Below are 11,839 nucleotides of genomic sequence, written 5' to 3'. Positions count from 1 at the left end.
AGGCACAAGTCCCATGATCCCTTGCGGTTCAGTGATTGGGACCTTAGGGGACCGATGGAAATCAGGTTATAAGAACACAGACATACAGCAATGAGGAAAGTAGTTGAAGGGTGCCGGGGGGAAACGCCGGGAGATTGAAGGATTCTTGCTCTTATCTCGTTCTGGTTGCCTGTTTTCCGCTCTGTTTCGTGTAGTTCTGGTTTTCTTTTTCATCTTTGGAGCGTGACACAGAAGAGACTGAAAGACGTGTTTTTGTCTGAGTTGAACTGTGATCAGTGTACAGCAGAACCACAGAGATAGACAGGAGATAAAGATGCTGTTATTCAGTTGATCATGATCGAGTCATGATACAGTTCGCCAACACTGCAGAAGACGTTCAGCATCACTGAGAATGCTGAGGATCCTCCACAGCGTTTCTCGGATGTTCTGCTTATTTTCATCTGTTTGTTTGATAACAGAACCTGACTGTGCGGCAGCCTGCTCATTTGTCTCAGAAGTGTTAAACAAAGGACATCGAACCTTGAGGATGTTTACACTCATCTGTGCACACACAGGATACATGGATCGTTTCAAACCCAGTTCTTGAAAATGTCCAGTGACTGCATCTCATCCCATAAGTGCTGCTTTGGACATCAGATCGCAAGGTTTAAACCCTCCAGCACTAACAGATCAAAATCACATGTTTATAAGACATTGATATCTCTGCTTAAAACAACAACACATTCTAATGGAGCAATAAGAGATTTGTCATACAGGAGCAATAATACAATAGGTACTAATATAAGTTACTAGTTTCAACAAAAGCTAGATCACTACCTGTTGAGAAAAAGTGAGAGGGTTAGTTTTTTTTCTAACTTCTCCTCATTTTATTATTTTTTCCCCTCATTTTTCCTAAAAATGACCTTTAAAACCATTAGAAAACTCATTTATGTTGTGTTTTGTATATTCTAGTATTAATGGTTTTCTATTGGCTCCCATACATCCCTGCTGAAAAAAACTATAGAAACCCTACAGAAACCATTACAGAAATGCTAATGGTTTCCATTAAAATATCATTATGAACTATTAGCTCTTTCCATTAAAACCATTACAAAATTAATTATTTTTGTGCCCTGCTGAAAAACCTCGTAGAAACATCACAAAAATTCAAATGGTTTCTATGAAAAAACAATGAAAATCCCTTTAAAACTATTATAACTTCCCTGCTGAAAAAAAACAACAGAAACCATTAAAGAAGTTATAATGGTTTTAAAGGGATTTTTATTGGTTTTAAAGGAAACTGTAATGGTTCTACTGGTGTGTGATGGTTTCTGGTGGGATGTTTAATTCTACTGGAATAATGTCCAAAACACACTACAAAAAGGAGTTTGTAATGGTTTTAATGGAAAAACCAAATGGTTCATCATGTGTTTTAATGGAAACTGTAGGTTGTACTGGTTTGTGATGGAATACAGTGTATTGGTGGGATGTTTAATTCTACTGGAATAATGCCCAAAACAGACTAGAAATAAAAAAAATTGTAATGGTTTTAATGGAAAAAGCTATTGGTTCATGATGGTATTTTAACAGAAAACAATTCTGTTATGGTTTCTATTGGGTTTCTATAGTTTTTCAACAGTGTATAAAGAAGCCAACACAAGACCAACAGACACGATTCATTTTTATCAAAGCTCATCTAACTCCCATTATATCTATCCATCTGTGATTAAGTCTGCGATGGTCCATTATTTATTCTCATCACTGGTTTCATTATTGTGACAGATTGCCATCTTTATCTCATAAATTGTTTTCTAGTCACTTTGTGTTGTAAATGTGTGTATTTATGCGTTTTGATGCTAATCGATCGTGTTTCTGACCGATGAGATGAATTGGTGCCGGTCCGGGTCAGCTGTCACTGGAGGCGTCGCTGCAGTGAGACGCTGAGCCCTGCGCGTCCCCGAGATCCGGGCGCATTTGAAGCGACGCGTCCCCGACAGCTGCGCGCATTTTCTGGAGATAAGCGCGCGGAGACTCGTTGACAGAACCGCACTGAAGCAGAGACGCACGGATCGGGTCAGAACCACATCTGGGTGTCGTTGGGTAAGTAGATCGTGTGTTTGACGCGATGTGGTCGTTTGAATGTCACAATTCGTAAGTTTAAGGGAAGAAGCGAGAACGCGCTCGAGACTGATGCGTTCAGAAGCACTTGACACGGTTTATGAGACGCAGTTATGTGGGATGTGATGTTTCGTGAGGTAATATTCACACATTTCTTGTCGATGTGATATTTCATGTGATATTTATTCAGTTAAGGTTCACTGTTTGGTGGAGATGTGATATTCCAGGTGATGAGGTAACGTTCACTCGTTTATTGGGGTCCCAGGTGATATTAGAGAGGTACATTTCTCTCGTTTATTGAGATGTGATGAGTGATATTTAATGATTTCTTCACGTTAATCGTTTTTTGGGGGAATTCGATGTTCCAGGTGATATAACGTTATAATGAGGTAAAATTAACTCTTTCATTGGGGTTTTGACGTGTAATTTGACATTTCATGTGAGTTGTGTCCTAGACTGACTGTCGTTTGTTTATCGAAAATAAGTGGCGTACTGAAATTAAATAGTGTTGTTATTATTGTCACGTGTTGTGTTGAGTGATGACATCAATAAATTACTTTTAAGGAATACGCTTGCGTTTAGGGAATAAGAGCAGGTGCAGCTCGGGCGCGCGCTTCAGGGGTCTCGCGCGCTCTCAATCAGATTATATCCCCGATTATTTTAATTTTGGACATTTGTTATTCTTGAGTTAGTGACACGTTTGTATGCCATCATCTCCAGTGTCATATTAATAAAGGCAATATTTAATTATTTGAATTAAATATTTATAATTTTTTATAATTATACAAACGTATAATCTTCGTTGTGACATTTCAATTGAGCGGGATGGTCTGTGGAAAAGTATTGTTCTTTATACATATTTTCCTAGATATTTAAATGATTCTCCAGACGTCTATTTTTATATAAAGTTAATTGAAGGGACAAATCGGTCCACAGACGATAACTTACCCCCCCACACACACCCTCCTCACCCCAAACACACGACACACACACACGCCGCATTCCAGTACTGGGTCACATCTCCCAATTAATGCAATGCTAATGACTGAGACGGCCTTATTGTCTGATGAGTTGGACTCTTTACAGGCTCACACGGGACAATGGCGGCTCCTCAACCATCCATTGGCATCAAATCTGAGGCGCTTTTCTTTAAACTGTTTTGAGATCTATTGTGTGTTGAGAACATTGAGTAAGTGGAGCTTGTGTTTCAGCGTTGAGTTTGAAATACTGTTGGACTGTTTCTATTTATGAGTGTCCCAGAAACAGTGACGTGACAGATGGGCTGTATTAAACAATATTCAGACGGGCTCCAAAAACACATGTTTGTTTGTGACTGGCGTTAAAGATGCCCCGTGTGTGTGTGTGTATGATCCAGGGATGCGTATGCCACGGGTGTCAGGATGGCATTGAGCCCATGGGAACGAAGCTTTCTGTGGGAGGGATACCCACTCGGGCATCTGAATGTGAAATTATTTCGTCCAGTGGGCTGTTGAGGCATGCTGGGTATTCTGCCACAAAGCAAATCCAGTCTGTGGAGCCGCGTGCTGCCCGTTGGTCACTCAGAAACGCGTCAATAACACACAGTGTTATGGTTTGAGTCATTATGATGTCATAGTGGAGTCATCTGAAGAATTGTCTGAATGCATGTCGTATTCATTTTCTGTGGCCTAACGGTGTTCACATATAAAGCGCTGCAGTTGGCCTACTTTTGTCACCAAAGCTCACTCTAGAATCTCTTTAAAGTGCATTTTAAGTAGATTTTACTCGCTTTGGGAGGGTTTGGTAAAAACCTGCACTGATTCCAGCTTATATGCTGACCCTGATCCCAGCTGCCAGAAACAATAATTTAAATATAGGCCACCCACGTGTTGATATTTTAATCCTTTTGATGATATTCAGTGAATGTTTCATTACTTATCTGAAAAACAAGAGACCATCACAGAAAATTTGAATGGCTTTATAGGTTGGAATAGGAGTTATATTGGTTTAAATGGGAACTGTTATGGTCGCGTGTGTTCTCTTCGTGGAATGTTATCTGGTTAATGGTAACCAATAAAACACCACTAAACCCTACTGGAATATAACCCAGAAAACACCCTGCTGAAAAAAACAATAGCAGCCATTAAAGAAGTTGTAATGGTTTTAATGGTTATAATGGGAATTGTATTGGTTTTAACGGAAACTTTAATGGCGTCTACTGGTGTTTGATGTATTCTATTGGTGCGATGTCCTAGAATAATTCCCAAAACATACAACAAAAAGGAATTTTGTAATGATTTTAATGGTAAAAGCTAATGGTTTATGATGGTGTTTTAATGGAAACCATTAGAATTTCTGTGATAGTTTCTATTAGGTTTCTTTGTTTTTTCTTAGCAGGGTATAGAAACCCAATCGAAACCATCTCAGAAATTCTAATGGTTTCCATTATAATTCCATTATGAACCATTAGGTTTTCTATTAAAACCATTACAACATTCTTTTTTGTAGTGTGGTTTGGGCATTTTTCCAAGAGGTTAGTCTGCCATGATAACACCCCACCAATAGAATCATCATATAAACCAATAGACACTATTATAGTTTCCCTACAGATAGCATTATAGCCATTAAATCCATTCAATTTTCTATAATTTTTTTGGGCAGGTCTATTGTTTTTTATTCAGCAGTGTTTTTTTAAATGGTTTTGTGGCAAACAGCCGATGAATGGAAACCATTCAAATTTGTATTAATTATTAAATAGGGTTTGCTGTGAAATGAGTTTTTTCTTCAATAAGAGTAAATATAGTTTCAAATGCGAGAGGTACGCAGTTTAGTAAAAATGTGTATGATGAAGACTATATAACAGATAATTGAGCTTCCAGCTGTATTTCAGTACATCCTGACGGACAGAACATGCAGGTGGACGTGAGGACTACAGATAGACAGCAGTGGAAAGTAAACACCTGTCTCACAGTCGAGCTGCCAAACCACAACAAACAAACTGTCAACACGGGAAACATGCGTTACCTTAATAATACACAAAGCTCAGACCCTATCCGTGAACGTTTCCATGTTATTGATATGAAACTTTACTGAATCTTCATTGGCACTAATTCTTTCATCATATTGTTTATGAAGAAGGATGATTATTTTAGTGAGTATTGAAGGTTTACAGGAGAGCTGCTCCCTGGCTGTATTTGTTAAGTTCTAATAGACATGAGTGTTTTGTGGGAATGATATAACACAAACAAGCGTGTCTCTGCGGCTGATGTGCTTCTTTTATCAGCTCTGTGTGGTGTAATGACTTCAGACACGTCTGTAAATGACTGCAGATGAGATATGAGACAATATACAGACCTCGGCTACATTATCAAAGTGATGTGGTTTCTAAATGAAAAGCCCATCCAGGCATGCGCTGTCGGATTGTGATTGTCACGGTTCTGCCTATCTTGTCTGGCTAATTCTTGGTCTTGAGGCAGAACCAAAACAGAATTCCCTGTTTCATGTGGGGAGAGAGATTTTGGACCTTTTGGGCTTCCATACTCTCCCCGAGTCTCGTCTGTGTTTCCCGCCATTTCGTGTCATTAGCTTCCCCTTAGTGTTTCATCTGTTTCACCTGTCCCCTATTAATTATCCTGTCATTGTCTCCCTATAAGAGTCCTCTTGTTTCATTGTCTTGTGCGGTTCATTGCGTTTGCCATGCATTGTGAATGTGTTATGCTGTTCAATGTTCATGTTCTTGTACTAGTTCCTGTTGATGCTCTGCGAAGTTGTTGTTCCTGTTACATGTTTCCAACGTGTTTTAGTAAGTGTTAGTTTATTGTTTCAAGTCTTTGTTTCTTAGTCTAGTTGTAGTCAGTGTCCTTCTTAATTGTTTAACCTGTTTTCCCCATTGAGGGTTTTTGTTTTGCCTGTTTTTGTCTTGTTTATTATAAATAAATTCGCGTTCAAACCCCTGTACCACCTTGTCTGCCTGCACTTGGGTTCTCCTGCCTTGTCTCCTCGGAGATTCTTGACAGAATGAACCGCCACAACAGAACCCAGCAGGCAACCGCGGACGATTCCTTGCGGTCCCACCAGGCCCGACTCCTGTTGGGTTTTAAGCAGGGGGATCGCGGGATCAGGCAGTTCGCTCGGGAGTTCCTGGCTGCAGCTAGGGAGACTGAGTTCGGTGAGGCAGAGCTCAAGGTTATTTTTAACTGCTGCCTCACCGAGCCTCTCCGGCGGTCTGAGATGAGGATGTTGAGCTCCCTGTGGATGGGCGACATGATCAGGTATGTGGTCAACCGGGATGATCCCTGGCCATTAGTGCCAGACTGGGTGTCCGCCCCCGTGGCTACCGTCCCGGAGGACCGCGCCCTGGCCGCCCTTACCCTGGGGAGCTCGGCACCCTCATCCGCAGCACCTCCTGCGGCCACTCTACCGTCGGCCAGTCCCACTGGCCGGCGGAGGAGAAAGAAACTACCCAGTCCGGAGCTACCCAGTCCGGAGCTACCCAGTCCGGAGCTACCCAGTCCGGAGCTACCCAGTCCGGAGCTACCCAGTCCGGAGCTACCCAGTCCGGAGCTACCCAGTCCGGAGCTACCCAGTCCGGAGCTACCCAGTCCGGAGCTACCCAGTCCGGAGCTACCCAGTCCGGAGCTACCCAGTCCGGAGCTACCCAGTCCGGAGCTACCCAGTCCGGAGCTACCCAGTCCGGAGCTACCCAGTCCGGAGCTACCCAGTCCGGAGCTACCCAGTCCGGAGCTACCCAGTCCGGAGCTACCCAGTCCGGTGCTACCCAGTCCGGTGCTACCCAGTCCGGTGCTACCCAGTCCGGTGCTACCCAGTCCGGTGCTACCCAGTCCGATGCTACCCAGTCCGGTGCTACCCAGTCCGGTGCTACCCAGTCCGGTGCTATCCAGTCCCAAATATTTTTTGGGGGGGCGCCGTGGGGAGGCGACTGTCCGAGCGGCCGTTCCGGCCGCGGATCCGTTCCAGGAGCCGGAACCAAGCCCGTTCCAGGAGCCGGAACTAAGCCCGTTCCAGGAGCCGGAACTAAGCCCGTTCCAGGAGCCGGAACTAAGCCCGTTCCAGGAGCCGGAACCAAGCCCGTTCCAGGAGCCGGAACCAAGCCCGTTCCAGGAGCCGGAACCTAGCCCGTTCCAGGAGCCGGAACCTAGCCCGTTCCAGGAGCCGGAACCTAGCCCGTTCCAGGAGCCGGAACCTAGCCCGTTCCAGGAGCCGGAACCTAGCCCGTTCCAGGAGCCGGAACCTAGCCCGTTCCAGGAGCCGGAACCTAGCCCGTTCCAGGAGCCGGAACCTAGCCCGTTCCAGGAGCCGGAACCTAGCCCGTTCCAGGAGCCGGAACCTAGCCCGTTCCAGGAGCCGGAACCAAGCCCGCCGTCAAGTCCGGCCGCCCGGCCGCCGTCAGAGAGCGCTGCCCAGCCGCCGTCAGAGAGCGCTGCCCAGCCGCCGTCAGAGAGCGCTGCCCAGCCGCCGTCAGAGAGCGCTGCCCAGCCGCCGTCAGAGAGCGCTGCCCAGCCGCCGTCAGAGAGCGCTGCCCAGCCGCCGTCAGAGAGCGCTGCCCAGCCGCCGTCAGAGAGCGCTGCCCAGCCGCCGTCAGAGAGCGCTGCCCAGCCGCCGTCAGAGAGCGCTGCCCAGCCGCCGTCAGAGAGCGCTGCCCAGCCGCCGTCAGAGAGCGCTGCCCAGCCGCCGTCAGAGAGCGCTGCCCAGCCGCCGTCAGAGAGCGCTGCCCAGCCGCCGTCAAGTCCGGCTGCCCAGCCGCCGTCAAGTCCGGCTGCCCAGCCGCCGTCAAGTCCGGCTGCCCAGCCGCCGTCAAGTCCGGCTGCCCAGCCGCCGTCAAGTCCGGCTGCCCAGCCGCCGTCAAGTCCGGCTGCCCAGCCGCCGTCAAGTCCGGCTGCCCAGCCGCCGTCAAGTCCGGCTGCCCAGCCGCCGTCAAGTCCGGCTGCCCAGCCGCCGTCAAGTCCGGCTGCCCAGCCGCCGTCAAGTCCGGCTGCCCAGCCGCCGTCAAGTCCGGCTGCCCAGCCGCCGTCAAGTCCGGCTGCCCAGCCGCCGTCAAGTCCGGCTGCCCAGCCGCCGTCAAGTCCGGCTGCCCAGCCGCCGTCAAGTCCGGCTGCCCAGCCGCCGTCAAGTCCGGCTGCCCAGCCGCCGTCAAGTCCGGCTGCCCAGCCGCCGTCAAGTCCGGCTGCCCAGCCGCCGTCAAGTCCGGCTGCCCAGCCGCCGTCAAGTCCGGCTGCCCAGCCGCCGTCAAGTCCGGCTGCCCAGCCGCCGTCAAGTCCGGCTGCCCAGCCGCCGTCAAGTCCGGCTGCCCAGCCGCCGTCAAGTCCGGCTGCCCAGCCGCCGTCAAGTCCGGCTGCCCAGCCGCCGTCAAGTCCGGCTGCCCAGCCGCCGTCAAGTCCGGCTGCCCAGCCGCCGTCAAGTCCGGCTGCCCAGCCGCCGTCAAGTCCGGCTGCCCAGCCGCCGTCAAGTCCGGCTGCCCAGCCGCCGTCAAGTCCGGCTGCCCAGCCGCCGTCAAGTCCGGCTGCCCAGCCGCCGTCAAGTCCGGCTGCCCAGCCGCCGTCAAGTCCGGCTGCCCAGCCGCCGTCAAGTCCGGCTGCCCAGCCGCCGTCAAGTCCGGCTGCCCAGCCGCCGTCAAGTCCGGCTGCCCAGCCGCCGTCAAGTCCGGCTGCCCAGCCGCCGTCAAGTCCGGCTGCCCAGCCGCCGTCAAGTCCGGCTGCCCAGCCGCCGTCAAGTCCGGCTGCCCAGCCGCCGTCCAACCCTGTCAGGCTGATCTTCAGACCCTGGTCCAGCCCGGCATTCCAGCCGTGGTCCAGCCCTCCAGTCCTGCAGGGGACTAGGACGGTTCCCCCCAGGACTACCTCTGTCAAGCCTCCTGGGGCTCCGCGCCCTGGCGCGTCCCCAAGGGCTGGAACTTTCCCACCCAGCCCTCCCCCTTTTGGACTTCCCATGTCTTCTTGTTTGCCCCCACCCCCCCTCCCTTGTTTGTTATTTTTATTAAGTCACCCTAATCCCCTATTGATTCTTGCCTGTCTGCCACTGATTTTGTTTTCCATGTTTTGTTTGGTCTTGTCTATGTCTCAGTCTGTCTTGTCCTGTGAGTCTCCTTGAGGAGCGTCAGGATGTCGCTCCTTAAGGCGGGGGTTCTGTCACGGTTCTGCCTATCTTGTCTGGCTAATTCTTGGTCTTGAGGCAGAACCAAAACAGAATTCCCTGTTTCATGTGGGGAGAGAGATTTTGGACCTTTTGGGCTTCCATACTCTCCCCGAGTCTCGTCTGTGTTTCCCGCCATTTCGTGTCATTAGCTTCCCCTTAGTGTTTCATCTGTTTCACCTGTCCCCTATTAATTATCCTGTCATTGTCTCCCTATAAGAGTCCTCTTGTTTCATTGTCTTGTGCGGTTCATTGCGTTTGCCATGCATTGTGAATGTAACGCAGTCGCTGCTTTCGTGGTGATAACTGTGATTAATGCTTATTGTTCTTTTGCATTACTTCTGTGTTCACGTCCAACTCGGGGTGTTTTTGAATGATTACATATCTTTTGCTGTTCGCTCTGTTTATATTCTATTTCGTTAGATGACTTTATCTATTGTGTGTGTCATCTCATGAAACTTTTATGCCCACTTATGAGCTTATCTCTAAATATTGATTTTAAATAGAATTCTTTACAAAACACGATCAGTGTAATGTTAAGATTTTAAACCGATGTTAATATTATGAATTGGATGTTTTGGATGAAATGTTTGCAGTGGGTTTTGTAATGCTGGGCGTGTAACACCACCAGACCTACGTGTGAAGAAGCTCACAAGCTTCGTGTGCACTCAAGCTGAAGAGAGAAGCAGGGATGGACAAAGACGGTCTGTTTCGTGTGTCTCTCTTCGTGGGGTCGTTGTCTTTGTCTTTATCTTCAAGTGGGAAGGGTGTGGGGGGGGCATCCTAAATTGAGCAAAAAAGGAGCTCCGGAATTTTCTCTCCAGGGTTTCCCAGCGTGCGCTACTGCACTCCGCATGACCTTTGGTTGGTGTCCAGTGCAGAGGAGACGATGTGTTTACTGGTGCTTTACACAGACTTGGCACGGAAAGAAACTTTATGATAAAATACTGGATGTGTTGATGCATCTGTCAATTAACACAAATGAGGGAGAGACACACACACACACACACACACACAGAAAGGGAGACCCATGGATAAAGAAAGAGAGAGGGACAAGCTCAGTTGAGATTCTCCAAATCCTCCTCAAATTTGCATAAGCTCCAGGCCTCACGCGTGCACACACACACACACACTTGTGCAGTGTAATTGTTCAGCAAGCACAGTAGCGCGGCTTCATCCAAGGCGTTGAAACTGCTGAGCTCAAGAGACCTTCTTAAAGCTTTGCCCAGATAATACTGGTCTAGAATCAGCTTAACCCATTTCCAAAACATGCATTTTGTTACCAATCCCCTCTCAAAGCATCTGATTCTGGAACAGTCTGGTCTTTAGGGCAGTGTTACTCAAAATACAGCTAGAACGAGGACAGATCTGTTTTGGGAACAGTTTTCGGCACTGTTTGTGTTTCCAGTGTGTGTTTGCCCATTGGGCTGCTGGTGGTGTTGTTTTCTGCTGTAGGTGATGGATAGATCGAGTCTTTGAGTAGTTTTCTTTCACCGCAGCTCTGAGACCAATCAGCTTTTATGTCTAAAGGAATCATTCTGCCGAAACGTCAGAGTGAGGCAAACAACAGCCTTGTCAAACTGACAACACAGCTGAAATTGTGTGCTCTTAGGCCATTTATGTCTAGATGTCATAGAACAGAAAAGACTTTAACGCTATAAAATACTATGAAGTCATGATTTTACCAAATGACTCTGATGGGGAACAATACTGCGTCTTGTTTTGCTGTCCCATTGCTGGTTAAAATCATAATCTCCCACCTCTAATCTCAGCCCAGGCTTGGAAATGCTTCTAGGGGATTGAGGTCAGAAACCCATTAAAATCAGCACACTGGAATTATATAAAAATGAAAAACCCACGAAATGTCAATCAGAAGAGAGGGGAAGAGCGAGCGAGAGAGAGAGAGAGAGAGAGAGAGAGAGAGATCACATGACCAAGGTACTTAAACTGACCAACCAGAGTGAGCTGGAGGACAATAGGTATTAGTCCTACTTGCCAGGAACTTAATTCAGTCTGTCAGCTGTGACACGTTCAGGATTCAGACTGATCCAGGGACAGCTGAACAAACTCTACATGACATCAAAAATGAAGATTGTAGAATGTGTGGATCACACACAAAGGACTGATTACAGGTTACCTTTGAAAAAATAATCAGGGTATTACTATAGTAAAAGTGTGGTATGTTTGGCAGATTGATTACCACTTGGTTTATCATAACATTTTTCCCTGGTTTCGCAGACTAAAATAAAAGTTTGAACTGTCTTAAATAAAAATAAATGGACATCTTAAAATATCTCATTCCCGTTGTTTTGTCTCAAGATGCACACCAGTGATATTTTACATAAGGCATTTTAATAAAAAGAATTTAAATATACTGAATTATCTAAGGCATAGTCCTTGTCTAAGCTAAGTCTTGTCTGTGAAAGCGAGTCATAATGTTTTTTACTCTCTAAAATAGCATATAAATGTAAATTATCTCTCCTTTGACATCAGGCTGTGAAAACATTTTTCGCTTCTAACTGAGGTGGTGCATGTCTGAACGTACATATGTAAATAAAAAACAGTAGAAACTCTGTAAACTAGTTCTGCATTTCCTCAGTTTCATGACAACAAA

General features: G+C 47.3%; 1 protein-coding gene across 13 annotated transcripts in view; it reads left to right on the top strand.

Moving 5' to 3' along the window:
* The first annotated feature begins 1,936 nt into the window (after positions 1 to 1,936).
* The window catches only part of LOC130413818 (neuronal cell adhesion molecule-like), a 46,046-nt gene continuing 36,143 nt past the window's right edge, over positions 1,937 to 11,839 (top strand). For all 13 annotated transcript variants that reach the window (XM_056739284.1, XM_056739279.1, XM_056739275.1 and 10 more), the window contains exon 1: positions 1,937 to 2,079. The gene's annotated coding sequence lies outside the window, so the exon portion shown is untranslated. The remainder of the gene's footprint in view (positions 2,080 to 11,839) is intronic.

Source organism: Triplophysa dalaica, chromosome 24 (assembly GCF_015846415.1).
Source record: "Triplophysa dalaica isolate WHDGS20190420 chromosome 24, ASM1584641v1, whole genome shotgun sequence".
In the NCBI taxonomy this organism is placed as follows: Eukaryota; Metazoa; Chordata; class Actinopteri; order Cypriniformes; family Nemacheilidae; genus Triplophysa; species Triplophysa dalaica.
Note: the sequence above shows the minus strand (reverse complement) of the source record. Positions and strands in the feature narration are given on the sequence as shown.